The 13,405-nt window shown below is 45.7% G+C and overlaps 1 protein-coding gene and 1 long non-coding RNA gene across 7 annotated transcripts in view; one reads left to right on the top strand and one right to left on the bottom strand.

Annotated features, from left to right (window-relative positions):
* Pbx1 (pre B cell leukemia homeobox 1) overlaps nucleotides 1-13,405 on the bottom strand; it is a 313,002-nt gene that overhangs the window by 253,034 nt on the left and 46,563 nt on the right. The window lies entirely within an intron of this gene.
* Nucleotides 1-13,405, top strand: part of Gm51671 — a 55,325-nt gene that overhangs the window by 26,228 nt on the left and 15,692 nt on the right. Inside the window, exon 2 of the long non-coding RNA XR_003948152.1 lies at nucleotides 22-13,405. This exon is cut by the window's right edge and continues 15,692 nt beyond it. This is a non-coding gene — a long non-coding RNA (predicted gene, 51671). The remainder of the gene's footprint in view (nucleotides 1-21) is intronic.

Here is a 13,405-nt window from a genome sequence, read left to right on the forward strand (position 1 = left end):
TGCTACTCCTAGTCTGCATAGGTTGAGGGCATACAAGAGCAGCTCCAGAAACAAGCAAGAAGATGCTACTCCTAGTCTGCCTATGTGAGAGGATCAACTGAGAACTCGAGAGTTTACAATCTGACCGGTTTTGCTCAGCACAGCTATTCTAGGCTAATCTCTGAGACTTGGAATCTCAGACAGATAGTTGGAAGCACCCAGTGGACTCACAGAGCAGCACAGGAAGAAAAGTGTGCGGCTCTCCTGGAATGACTTCAGCAAAAATCCCACTGGACACAGGTGTCTAGCACTTCCTCATATGTTGTCTCCTCCTGTTGGGGGGTCCTTTCCAGGCTGGCCTTGCCTCCCAGGTCCATAGTGGAAGAAAAAAATCTGTGCACCCTCAAGTATCAAGGCCAGAAACATCACAGAAGACTGACTTAGTAAACTTAGGTGGCCCCTAAATGGAAGTTTTCCAGAGTATGCAGCTCACTTAATATCTGAATGAATGGTCCCAATGGCCAATGGTAAGAATCCAGTCTATGACTTGACAATGTAAGGATATGCCACCAGGGCTCATTTTCAGCGAGGATGAATCTAAGCAATTGTTTCTCTGGATCAGAGTGGGTGGGAGAAACTGATCTCTCACTATTAGGGCACATGGAGGACAATGACAGAAAGTGTCACCTTAAGAGCCTTTCCTATTAGCAGAATCAGGAGACGCCCTCTGTGAACCGCAAGTACAATTCTTATATTTCAGCACCACAGAACCTTTTCTGGTCAGCTATGGCTCTCCACCTATGTGTCAAAGGAGTAAAGAAAACTCCCAAGGCCTGAGGTGAAGTCTGAATGGATTCATCGTGGCAGGAAACAGAATGGCCACCAAAAATATGGCTTTTTTTCACTATTATTTCCATTCAGATGGTCTGAAGGATGGGGTAGCTCAGCCCCTACTGCAGAACCTGCAAGAAGCTATACCCACAGCCCAGTCCCAAGGAACACCCCTGAGTGATCCCTTACAAAGCTTTCTCACCCCTGTTAGACAGACGAAGTTCCTCGTAGATAGATTCTCAGAAGCTAGCTCTTTTCCCACTGGAGAAAAGAAAGAAGAAGCAAAATACAAGGAGAAGGTATATTTAAAAAAAAATTAAAAACCGGGAAAAAAATTGAACCTCAAAACCTTCAGTTGGTAATGACAAAAGTAATCATACATTCATTATCTCACTCTGTACCCAGGCTCCGGGGATGCACTTAGAGGCAATTCTTTAACTCAAGCTGGTAGGCAAGGCAATGGGACAGGAGGAAGAGATGAATATAAATCCACAGTGATGCCTGGATACAAAGTCACACAGACAAAAGGCTAATTAGTTAGTAGGGTTACTTGTAAATTGATGGAATGCCCTAGTGTTTGAAAGCATGCAAAACTCAGAACTCAGGAGAACGACCCTGACAAAGAATAGCCTCAAAGCAGCACCTCTGGGACACCCTCTTCAAATAAACACAGTGGGTCTGCGCAGTGTGGCTTTTTACACTGGGTGTTTTAGAAAGAGTTCAATGCAGCTGTTTGCCTAAGGCAACAATGCGTTTTCTTATTCCACAAGCTCTGACTTTAGAAATGAAACAAAAAGTAAACTTTAACAGTGTCCCTGTAACGATGGCCACAAATTCAACATCTGTAAACAGATAGTGATATTCTATTTAAGTTGGGTTTTTTGTAAGGCTGGTTCTCATCTTGCTGAGAAGGAGAAGTGGCCCTACATCTCTGAGTCATGGTAGTGGTTCAACCTGCCCAGCTTTACTTGTTTGGAGCCTACTGCTCTCTCCCCGCTGTCCACCCTCATCCTGCCCTGCTCTGAACCCAGCACACGGAAGGATGATGGAGATGATCCAGAATGCAATTACTGATGGAGAAGATGATCTTAGTCTACCTCATGGATTGGGAGCGGCAGCTAAACAGGACAATTTTGAAGTGACCTGCAGGCTGGTGGGAAAATAGCTCAGTGGGTCAAAGTACTTGCTATGTCAACCTGACCATCTGTATTTGATTCCTGGATCCCACTATGGAAGGAGAGAATTGATTTCTAAAGGCTATCTACGAATCTCCACATATGCCATATGTCCTGTGGCATGTACACACCTGCACACGCACACACACACACACACACGTATGTTTTATAAAATGACCTGGCTACATGTGGTGATTGTTGCCTATAATCCCAGCACTCAGATAATACAGGAGATGATGGATATTTCTTTCTGAGTTCAAGGCCAGCCTAGTCTACATAATGAGTTCCAGGCCAGTCAAGGGTATACAGTGAGAACCTGACTCAAGAAAGAAGGGGAGAGGCTTGTCACTTATAAATGGATGCATGGGGGGAAGCTTAAAACCAATGTCTGTGGAGTAGGAGGGAAAGATTCGAACACAGAACAAGCCAAACAGCCCCAGTGCTACAGAGCTCTCACAGAGGCATCCCAGGTCCCAACAATATGACTTTTCCAATTGAGAAAACTCCCTTGCCCTACTTTGGGATCCCAGGTAAGAATGTTTGGTTTTGTTTTAACACAGAACAGCTATCATATCCATAGAACAGCTTCCAGTAGTCCTTTTGCTTATAGGAATGACATGGGCCAAGAATGGGCACCTAAGTGCCTCTCCAGAGGGAGGGCATGGCTTACATGAGAATAGGAAGGGATGTGTCATACACAGGAAGTGACCTGTTCTTTCCACAAAAGGGAGAGCCGAGAATTCATACCAAGGATGAACACTGAATACAGTCCATGTGTCAGGAGCCTCACAAACTGCCACCGCCTTGTCGCCTGGAACACTGTCCTCTGATTCTCCACACTCACTCCCCCAAGAGCCGAATAACCAGTAAGCTGCTGCCCAAAAGATATTGTAAATAGCTCTGAGAGAGTACAGTTCAGGCAGCTTCCAATTAGCTCTCACTTAACAGTCGTTTTCTCCCTGCCAAGTTTGTGCAGTGAGAGCCCCAAGCCCCCGCCTGCTGTTTGGCTCTGGGTTTGGGAACACGGGAGTCATGATGGTGATTGGGCCGCTAGAAGTCAACACGTGTGCATATGTACGAAGCCAGGGAGAGAGTTAAAACGTGCTTTGGGGGGAGGTCAGTACCAAGCACAGTCTGGCGGTAAGACCAAAAGCTATGCAGAGTGCCAGGGATCCACCTCTTTCTCTAGCTCTGGCCTACCCCTAACTTAGCCAGCTTCCATTTAATTATGCCTGGTCATTTTACCCTTTACCTACCCTCCATCCTGCTCGGTACCTCTCCATCTGAATCTCAGTGGAGATATCTAGGAGCTAAAGACAAACCAATGGCCAATTAAAAGGTAAGTGCCTTGTGTTAAAAGCCAGGCCATTCAATATTCATAACTAGGTAGCTTTCGATATGGATGAAGGACAATACAATCTATAGTCAAGGCTAATCGGGGCACCTCGTTTTGTAACATAACCAAACACCTATTCAGCTGACGGGTGGGAACCACCTGCTCTCTCCTCAGCAGACTTCGGCACTTTATAAATATTAGAGATGTAAAAGACCAAAGAGTTGTTAATGTGTTTATTTCCTTATAATGAATTCTTCAGGCAACGGAGAGGATCACCGAAGCAGAGCTTAGTTAAAAACCCCAGCTGAATTTGGCAGCCCTACTGTTCTTTGGAGCAGCATCTAAGTAGTACTGCAGGAGAGAGCGTAAAGATTGTTCACTTGGGTATAATTTTTTTGAGAAAAGAGAAAGTGAAGATTTATCTCCCACTCTTACATTTCTTTTTCCAAATTATAAGATCATCAGATTCGGCACTAGACCTATAGAACGAAAGAGAAACGAGAGAGGGAAAAAATGCGCAGTAAGGCGGTAAGGCCGGACACAGTTCTTTTCAAGGTTGAAGCACATGAACCTACTCAGCCCGTAGGGTTTCTCCTGCCAGCAACGGGATTACTGTCTCTAGAACAGTCAACTTTACAGTCTGTTCTTAGAACCCATAAGTAGTGCTTTTAAATGTTGGTTAATAATGTGCTCGACTCTATTTATGGGGGAGGGGTGTTTAATCTTTCTCAAAGAGTTAAGACAAGGTCACTTTATAAATGGACAGCAACGACAGGAAGTGATTACAGCTCACCTAGCACAGGGCTTCCAGAGAACAATCAAATCAAGATTCCTGCTCCCAGAAAGGGCTCTGTCCACTGGGAGGCAGCAAAGGCTGCCAGAAAGAGAAATGGGCCCGAGCTTGGAGACCTGGGTTCTAGTCCCTGCAAGTATCTTTATCTTAGAATCTTGGCAAGTGTACTGTGGCCAGCCATAGGATTCTGCCTAAAACTTAGGGCAGACAAAAAAAGAAAAAATTAAACAAGAGATGACGAAGCACGTAGGTGGTAAAGATAGAAGCTGTAGGAAGAAGATACACACACATAACAGAAATTTGAACTTTATAACTTTCCCCCAGTGTGAAAGACACCTCTACCACAGATAGTCAATGAGACTAGAACAAAGCAAATACAGTTGCGCATCCACATTTGCAGATTTGGGACTGAATTATCCAGTGTAGAATGAAAATCATGGCTGCCAAATATAGTTTGGGGCTTTTGCTGTTGTTGTTTGTTTGCTTGTCATTGCTTTCTAAATAGCTATTAATATGCAGAACATCACCATTGGGTTTTTTTGCATAATAAAATTCAGATTGAGATTATTTAAAATATATGAGTGATCATATGGTGATATGCAAATACTTATGCCATTATGTAAAAAAGAATTTGGGCATCCTTGGATTGGGTATCGTGGAAAAGTCTGGAGCTCTTGGAATCAGTACTGAGGTATAATGGCACACTAAATACAGTATGCTCCATTCCTGTCCTGTCCTGTCCTGTCCTGTCCTGTCCTGTCCTTTCCTTGGCTTTTAGAAATAGGATCTCTCTGCAAATCCCTGGCTGTTCTGGAACTCACTCTGTAGACCTGGATGGCCTTGAACTCACAGAGCTCTCTGCCTCCTGAGCTCTCGGATTAAAGGGATGCATCATGATCACCGGTTTTTAAAGTATGTTTCTAAGGGTTGTAGTGAAGGAAGATGGTCCTCGGGTCAAATTAATTCTGAAAAACGCTACTACACTATACACACCCTTCTAGCAGATATACAACAGACATTATATTAACACTCAGAAAAGGCTTGTGGTAAAGAAAAGTCGAACTTACAAACTCACTTGACAATGCTCTCTCCTTTCACACAAACAAATAAACACACACACACAAACACACACACACCAAGTAGATGGCATTTAAAGTTATTTATTTGAATGGCAATAATGACTAGTTTTGATTTGGAAAGTTAATGTCATTGAACCGCTGGTCAAGGTCTTGGGGGGCTATAGCATTTTAGCTACAATACCCTCCTTATTCTCTCTGATTAGCAGCAGCACGTGTTTGAGAGGCAGCTGGCTAAGGTGAAAGGTTAATTTCGTGGCCTTGAATCTCAGTCCAGTGAACAGACGCCAATGGGGGCTGGACCTCATCACCTCGTTCTCATTAGCTCTACCCAAGTGAGCTTAGGAGCCGAAGAAAAGAGCCTTAGTCACCATCACAAAGGGAACTGGAACTATATCATCACCAACACAGAACCAGTGGGCTCTACCTCATATGTTGAAGAAGTCACAAAAAAAAATTAATGAAGGTAAACTATTTTATCCTATCAGGAAAGCTGGACTCTTGGGAGGTTTTATAATCAAGGCCTTGGGATCCGGCCTCCAAGAGATCAAGTTCCAAGTTCATCTTTTAACAGCTATACAGTCTCGAATTTAACAGATTACCTACTTGAATCTCAGTCTCAAAACTCTATCAATAACAATAAAGATACCCCATTCCTCAAAGGTTTTGATGAGGATGCAAGGAAACGATGTTTGCCAATGAACTTAGCACTGTGCCTATCCCAGGATAAGAACCAATAACACTCATAATTACCCATTTATTGACCTGTTTACTTATTCATGTATGTAGTTAGTTACTTATTTGGGGGGAGGGCTGGGACCTGGATTTCAGGGCCTTCCGCATGCTTCCCAAAGATTTCTCCCACTGACCTCCACTCTTAGTCTTCTTTCAATTTGGTATTTTGAGACAAGATCTTAACTGAGCTGCTTAGACTAGCCTTTGCTCTGTAACTCAGGTAGTCCTTGAATTCAACAATCCCCCTGCCTCCGCTTCCCAAGTAGCAAGGATTATCAGTCTGTGTACCAGGACTGACTATATTGCTATATTTAAAGGAACCGAATCATGTCAAGAATAAAGTAGGTAGCATTAGCAAAATCATCATCATCATCATCTTCTTCTTCTTCTTCTTCTTCTTCTTCTTCTTCTTCTTCTTCTCTCTCTCTCTCTCTCTCTCTCTCTCTCTCTCTCTCTCTCTCTCTCTCTCTTATTATTTTTATTTTGTAATTCATGAAAAAAACATGTGCTTCTTAAACCTTTACTGAAAAATCTCAGTGTGAGGCTGAGACGACTTTGGTCAGGTTTCCATCCTTTGCAGAGATTTCTAAATTGAGAACTTCGATGTCTGCAAAACATGATTCAGCTAACTAAACTTATTTTATTGGTACACTCCCAGGAATACCTTTCTCAGAGGAGATACACCCAACACGGCACTTAATCCTTGCAAGGTATTATTATGTAGCCTAATTTTTTCCTATCAAAACCAAAATAAAGATCGGAAGATGAGGTTCCCAACCACACATCAGAGGAGACAGATGAAGAGTGGAGAAGTCTTGGAGGCAGAGAAAAACCTCAGGAGGCACAGGAGATAATACATGAGGAGCCCAAGGACACTGACAGGAATGGTATGACTTCTGGCCTTGGCATTGCTGCTGCCCGACCTGTTCATACATGGTAGCAGCCCAAATTTGTAGGGCAGCCATTTAAAGGCTACTAGGAAACTCTCAGCAGCAGCTCTAAGGCCTGAATGGAAAGAGTCAAAAATTCTCTTTTTCATCCTTCCCCCCTGGGCTCTCATCTTTGGAGATTGCCATGGTGACCACCTAGAAGGCATCTTAGTAACCAATACCCATATCCTTTGCCTTTCCAGATGCCTGGCTCTTAAGCTCCAAGACTCTTTTAGGCATGTGGGGCCAAAGGTAGCCAAATTCCAAAGCCAACAGTGCTAGACATGCCCTCTCTCCCTCCCTCTCCTACTTCACCCCCTCCTCTGGTGACAGGCCACCTGTAATTGTCTCTTTGGTCTGACTTATTGGTGATGTGCATAATCCAATGCTGCTACTAACTGAGTCCTTGCCCAGAACACACACACACACACACACACACACTTTAGTGACTTTGGCCATGTCTAGTGACTGCTTCCCAGGGCCATCGCATCAATCCAATCAATGCTGGAACAGCTGGCTCTTAATAACACTGGATTAAACAAATCGATTACAGAAAGGTCAATTTGGTACCTAACATTTAGAATGTAGGGACCTGAGCATTTGGCATCTGTTGGGGACCAGTGCCATATAAGGTCAGGAATCTTACTCCGGAGTAGAATTCCTTACCTGAACAAAGGAAATATTGATCCTGAAAAAAAATAGTCATGGCTTTAATGTTCTTATATTTACTTGCATGAAGAAAACTGAATGAGGGGCAAAGATAGCACACACACTGTTTTAAAAATTCCTCGTGGTTGTGTGTGTATATAATACTGCATTCAACAAGACCAAGGTAAGAGGATCAAACTCCACGCATTTGTATTATAGTCAGAAAGGGGCCACCGGTTGGAAAGAACCGTGTCCACACATGTCCTTTGACCTCCTGAGAAGTGAAAACGGTTGAGACATCTCGGGAGATGCTCACAGTCCACCTGACATGTCATGCAAAGGAAGCCTGAGCCTCCAGTTGGCTCTGCCCCCTGGAAACCTGCTTGTCATTACCATGTGTGCTGTGAGAAGCCCAGCCGAATGCTGTAAAATGTGTGGAGCCCATGTTTTATGAGCTGCCTCCACAGTTCAGAGGGTGAAAACAGGCAGAGGGAAGCGGGATCGCAGACCCATCATCGGCCAGTTGGCAGACATCAAGATGCAGGCAGGAAGTCAGCCAATGCTACAAGTCACATGTCAACAGAAGTGAGGGAATGGGGTGGGGGCGGGGGTGAGCACAGGGGGAAGGAGTGAGAAAGAGAGATTGGGGGATGGACAGGACAACAGGACCACGTAGCAAGCAAAGGGAGGTATCTGTGGGCTGACCTGCTGCGGCCCGTGAACCCTGAGCACAGAAGGAATCACAGCCAGTTAGGGAAGAGCTGCCATCAGTGTCCTCATTTTAGACTCCTTGAGCCTCTGCCATAAAAGGAGGTGTGTCCTTGGTTAGGACATGTAATGCACTGTAAAATGAGAACGGTTGAACCACTGGTCCATAAAACAACAAAAGCAGCCCCACAGGGCTTTTACAAATTTACACACGCACACACACACACACACACACACACACACACACACACACACACAGACACACACAGAGAAGGGACGGGACCACACTTCTCAACAGGGAACACCTCAAGTCTAGGAATCAAATGCCCAGGTACTGCTAGGCATGGGCTGGACTGTGCTTGGCTTCAGATCGGTCATCCCACCAGACTGCCATCTCTTGAGTATATGGGAGTCTTCTAGTCAGATCCTACTTTATCAGCAAGACACCAAGGCCTGACAGATCCCCTAAAAATCACCTCTCTGGTTCCAAGTGCTTTAAGGGGTCTATCTTGTGGCAGGCTTAAATGGAGTGTGCTTTAGGGAAATCCTGCCTTTCACTCAAAATTGGTCAAGTCCTAAAGTGGGGTTTGAGTTCCGCATTTTCTTCCCTGCTTTCCCTAGAGATGGAGACGGGGAAGATATTTGCATTGTATCCACTAATTATGCATACTAGTTTATTTATTTAAACAAACAAACAAACAACAAGACCCATGCATAGCATGAGCTAGGTAACTAGCACTGTGCTGACAGCTGTGTCTCGTCCCTGCCCCCCCCGCCCCCGCCCCAGGGGAGAGTCAGAGCTCGCCTACACAGCGATCATAAAAACAGAGTGTGCACACCTTAGGACACAGACACACAGACCCTGCTCTGGGGATCCCAGGATGATCCTGGAGGGAGTTAAGCATAGCTTTACTGCAATCCTGACATTTGAGCAGGTGGCTGTGGAAGCTCACTAGGCTGCACCGAGCCACGGGAATGCACATGAAGCAAAGGACACTGTGCAAAGGCTAAGAGTCCACCAAGGGTGTGACCTGCTCCCAGAAGAAGGACAAGTTCAAAAGTGGTTGGGTTTTGGATTCAGTCCAGCCTGGTGTTTGAAATACATGTCTAAGAGATGGCCCTGATGGCGTGCCTACACATATGGTTATAAAACATTACACTTTGAAATGTGGAGCATAAGGCTTGAATGAGGGCCCCACCTACATCTTCTAGATGCTGAGAAACTAGCGCACAGGGTTCCTGTTGTTTGTTTTGCTTTGTTTTACCAATTTGCATTTCTTTAAGGTAGAAAGAAAAAAAATGCTTGAAATATTATCTATATATCTACATACACATGTATGCCAGGATATCTACATCGAAAGGTTTCTTTAAGGAAAGTCTCATGTGGTATTTCCTACATGCCAGGCACTGCTATAAACACACTGTGTTTATTAGATACATTTGATCTGCCCAGTAATCCAGTAAGGTAAAGTCTTTCTTGTTCCTCATACCTAACCCATCAGGCAGAGAAGTATCAAATAACTTGCCAGAGTTAATCAGCCAGTTAACATCGGGGTCAGGACTAGAAAATGAAGACTCTGTGGCCAGTGTTCCTCGCCACCACTCTCACCCACCTCCTCAGGAGACCCTGGTACCAAGGTCACTCCTGGAAGGGAGACCCTGACAGAGACGGAAGCGCCATGACCTTTCACCTTTCGCCTTTTCCACCCTCGGAGCAGGTGGTGGGAGTGGGTGGGCGGGCAGGGGGGTGCTCCTGGGGAATGCCATGCAGACATTCCTTATAGAACACTCTGTGCCTTTTGATTCCAAAGAAACAAATGGTAAGCTCAGAGACATGGAGCTGTGCTGAGTGCTTTTATAGTCACAGGTACTGAGCACAGAAAGGTAGAGGGGAGGCAGAAGGAGGAGACCACAGGCCAGGTCAGAAATGTGGTCCCTCAGACCCACCACAGGGTAACCTCCCCAGGGACCCCTTTCATTCCCAGTTCAGTTCAACTCCTAAAGCCACTGAGGCTGGAAATTAGGATCTCAGCAAGACAGCACAGTCCAGGGCAGCTCCCAAGGCTGCATTTGCAAACAGTAGGTGGCTGGGAGCCTTAAGAGCCAAGAAGGAAAACACCTCACCCTTCACCCACACTAGAGAGATCAAGACCCCACCTACTCCCACCCCCACTCCTCGTTCCCACCGGCTTGAACTAGGAGCCCACATATTAATTATACCATGCCATGGTTCATTTCAGCAAAAACCAACTATCATCCTCCTGACCTGGGGGGTTAAAAATTCCCTCATTGAGACGCTGAAAAAAGTAACATGACATCATGTTGCCTGTGTCAGGTTTATAAATGGGCCAGGGGGAGGCAGGGGTGTAACCTGACACTATCAAAACACCGGCCCTGCTGCAAGAAAGAAGGCCATTGTTGGAGGCTGTCAGCTCTCTTCTAGCTGGAGGTAAAGTGAGATTCAAGAAACATTAGCAGGAGGCCAGGCGCTGTGCAGGCCCCTGACTCCCTGGTCGGCTAAGGAATCAGGCAGGCCCAGGTCCCCACTTCCTGTGGGGTATGTCACCCCAGGTTTTATTCTCCTAAGTAATTTTTATTCTGTGCCTCAAAGTAAAGGAATGTTTAACCCAAAAACAAGAAAGTCCAGGGGCATTTTTTTTTTTAATTTCTGGAGCAAGACTATTTTCCTAAGCAGACAACCAGAGAGGGAACGAAGAGGGTTATAAGCACACAGGGTTGAGATTTCTATATGAAAGACAGAAATGGAAGCCTGTTGCAAAGCTAGACAGACAGACCACCTCAGAAAGGGTCAAGTGGACCTCTTACCCACAACAATATTCCAAAGAAACAAAATTTTGAAAACTTAAAGACACGAAGTTTCCAAGTGACGGGCTGGGGCTATGATCAGGACCCAAGTGATAAAATGTGGTGTGTATTACAGAGTCAGGAGGGACAGACATGGACTGGCCAAAGGACAAAGAGTTGTTACAAATAATAATTTAAAAAAAAAATTGAACACACAAAAGGAGACGGGAAAGGATTTATGATGAGCGAAAGTTCAGAAAACAAAAAGCTAGACAATAGAAGCTAGCCTGACTGGAGATACAATTCATTGTCCTGGATACACATTTAATCTGAAGTTTCTCTTTTCTTTCTTCCCCATCTCTCAGCTCAAGCTTGAAGGAAAGAAGAGCATACAAACAGACCCTCCAGGGCCAAATGTGTACAGATACTTGTGGCCTGGGAGCCAGGCGGGTATGGTCCGCCAGCTAGTCTTGCTCAGGGGAGAGACCATTTTTGTGATCCTCAGGGCAGGCCTTGACTAAGGTCACAGGGGCTCAGCATGTCAGCTGGTTGTGGGTAGCTCTCCTGGTATTCAGCTTGCTTGTTTCCACCCAAGTATAACCCTAGCATCAGTCTGTCTACAAGGACCTTAACCTCTCAAAACAGCTCTCTCCACCCACCCCTCATGCCTCCTGGGCTTAATTCACCAAGCAATTAACAGAGCAGCCACACAGACCACTGGGTTCCTAGTTAACTGCAGCTTTTATGTTAACCCTACCACATCTTCTTTGGAACAAAACAGGGACCCCCTCAACTAAAGGATAGTGGCGCCCCATGGCCCAAGAGTACCAGTCTTCAAAAGGCTTTCCCACAGAGCCCTGGAACCAGCCCCTCCATGCTTCAAAGAAGACAAGGGAGCCCCCCCTCCCCCCAGACCACCCTCCAAGCTCAGAGCTTGCTTGTCCCTCACAATCCAGTCCCCTGAGTCTTTTTCTCTGTGGCTGGGAGCTTTCTTGGCGCCAGAGTGTGCTCATTAGAGAGGAGCAGGAAGGCAAGCAGAAGAGGAGGCAGCCACAGCCTTAATACCAAATCTCACAGACAAAGGGAGCTGTCCAGGGGAGCAAGGCTGGACCCTTGAACTTGGATCCAGGAATTTGTGCCAAGCCTCTGGTTCAAAGAGTTTCAGGAGTGGAAAGTGTCCGGTGGCTCTACCACCAGATTAGAAAGAAGCCTTTGCCCTGACCAACCATGAGCTGTCTTTCTCTGCTCTAAATGCTCAAAGGCCGGCTGATGTCTTTCCTTCCTTCTCCTTCACAGGATCTTCCAGCTGCTCACGATGTTTCCCTGAACAAACTGAGTGTCCAATGTGTGTCAGACACTGCGTTAGCTGTTAGGGTGTACCAAAACCAAATAGGGAGAGTCTCTGTGGCTTCCTTTTCCTGCCTGGCCCCAAACGCTCGCCAAGCCCAGTGAAGAGGCCATGGAGGGTCTCACGAAATCCACAAGATTCTCACTGATGTAACCAAAGAGCAGTCCCCAGACATTTGGACCTCAGGGAATCCAGGGCGCTGGAGGTGCGCGTGCGCAAGTGTGTGTGTGTGCGAGTGCGTGCGTGCATAGGTGCATGTATGTAAGCACTGAGAGAAATAATGTGTGGTAGAGGATGGCAAGACTCCAATGAGAGGGGAGAGGAGGCTGGCAGGACTTGTAAATAGTACTTTCAGAATTTGCATACCTAGAGTGGCTATTGGACAAACTGTCTGCAACCTATTCCCTAGGTGTTTGTGCCTATGGCTAATAGGAAGACAGACACTGATGCAATAGATAAACAAACAAACAAACAAACAAACAAACAAACAAAGAAGAGTAAGAAATATCTCCTAACTTTCTGGAGCATGGTAAATGGCAGGGAGTAGCCTTCACACTCTGAAAGATTGAATTTTTTTTTCTCCTCTCTCAGAGGGTCAAGAAGCAAAAGCCAACGGTAAGAGATGCCTGGTGACCAGTCTGACACCTTGGGCCCTAAATTTATTTTCTCATTAATAAATGCGGTGGGGGCAGGGTGTTGTTGGAAGCAATGTCTGTCTGCTTTATATCAACTCTTTTCTCCTCTTTTTTGGGGGGTGGGGGTGGGGATTTTTTCCCCCTGCTCTAGACAGTGGCTGTCCGCGAGGAGACCAAGAGCAGATGTTTCATATTTCAGGAAAGAGCACTCTCCCCTAATTCCTGAAAGATTCCTGAAATTCCTATACTTAACAAAAATTAGCTACAGAGAAAAAAAAATAATTGTGAATTAGGAGCCTACAGTGCCTCTGGGAGCCGATGGCTTCTGTCATCCCCCCCCCCAAGCTTTCGCCGCCGAGGCAGATCTCTCTGCCTGCCGCCCAGTGGGCTCCATGGAAAAAAAACCC

This window comes from Mus musculus, chromosome 1 (genome assembly GCF_000001635.26).
Source record: "Mus musculus strain C57BL/6J chromosome 1, GRCm38.p6 C57BL/6J".
NCBI classification, from domain to species: Eukaryota; Metazoa; Chordata; class Mammalia; order Rodentia; family Muridae; genus Mus; species Mus musculus.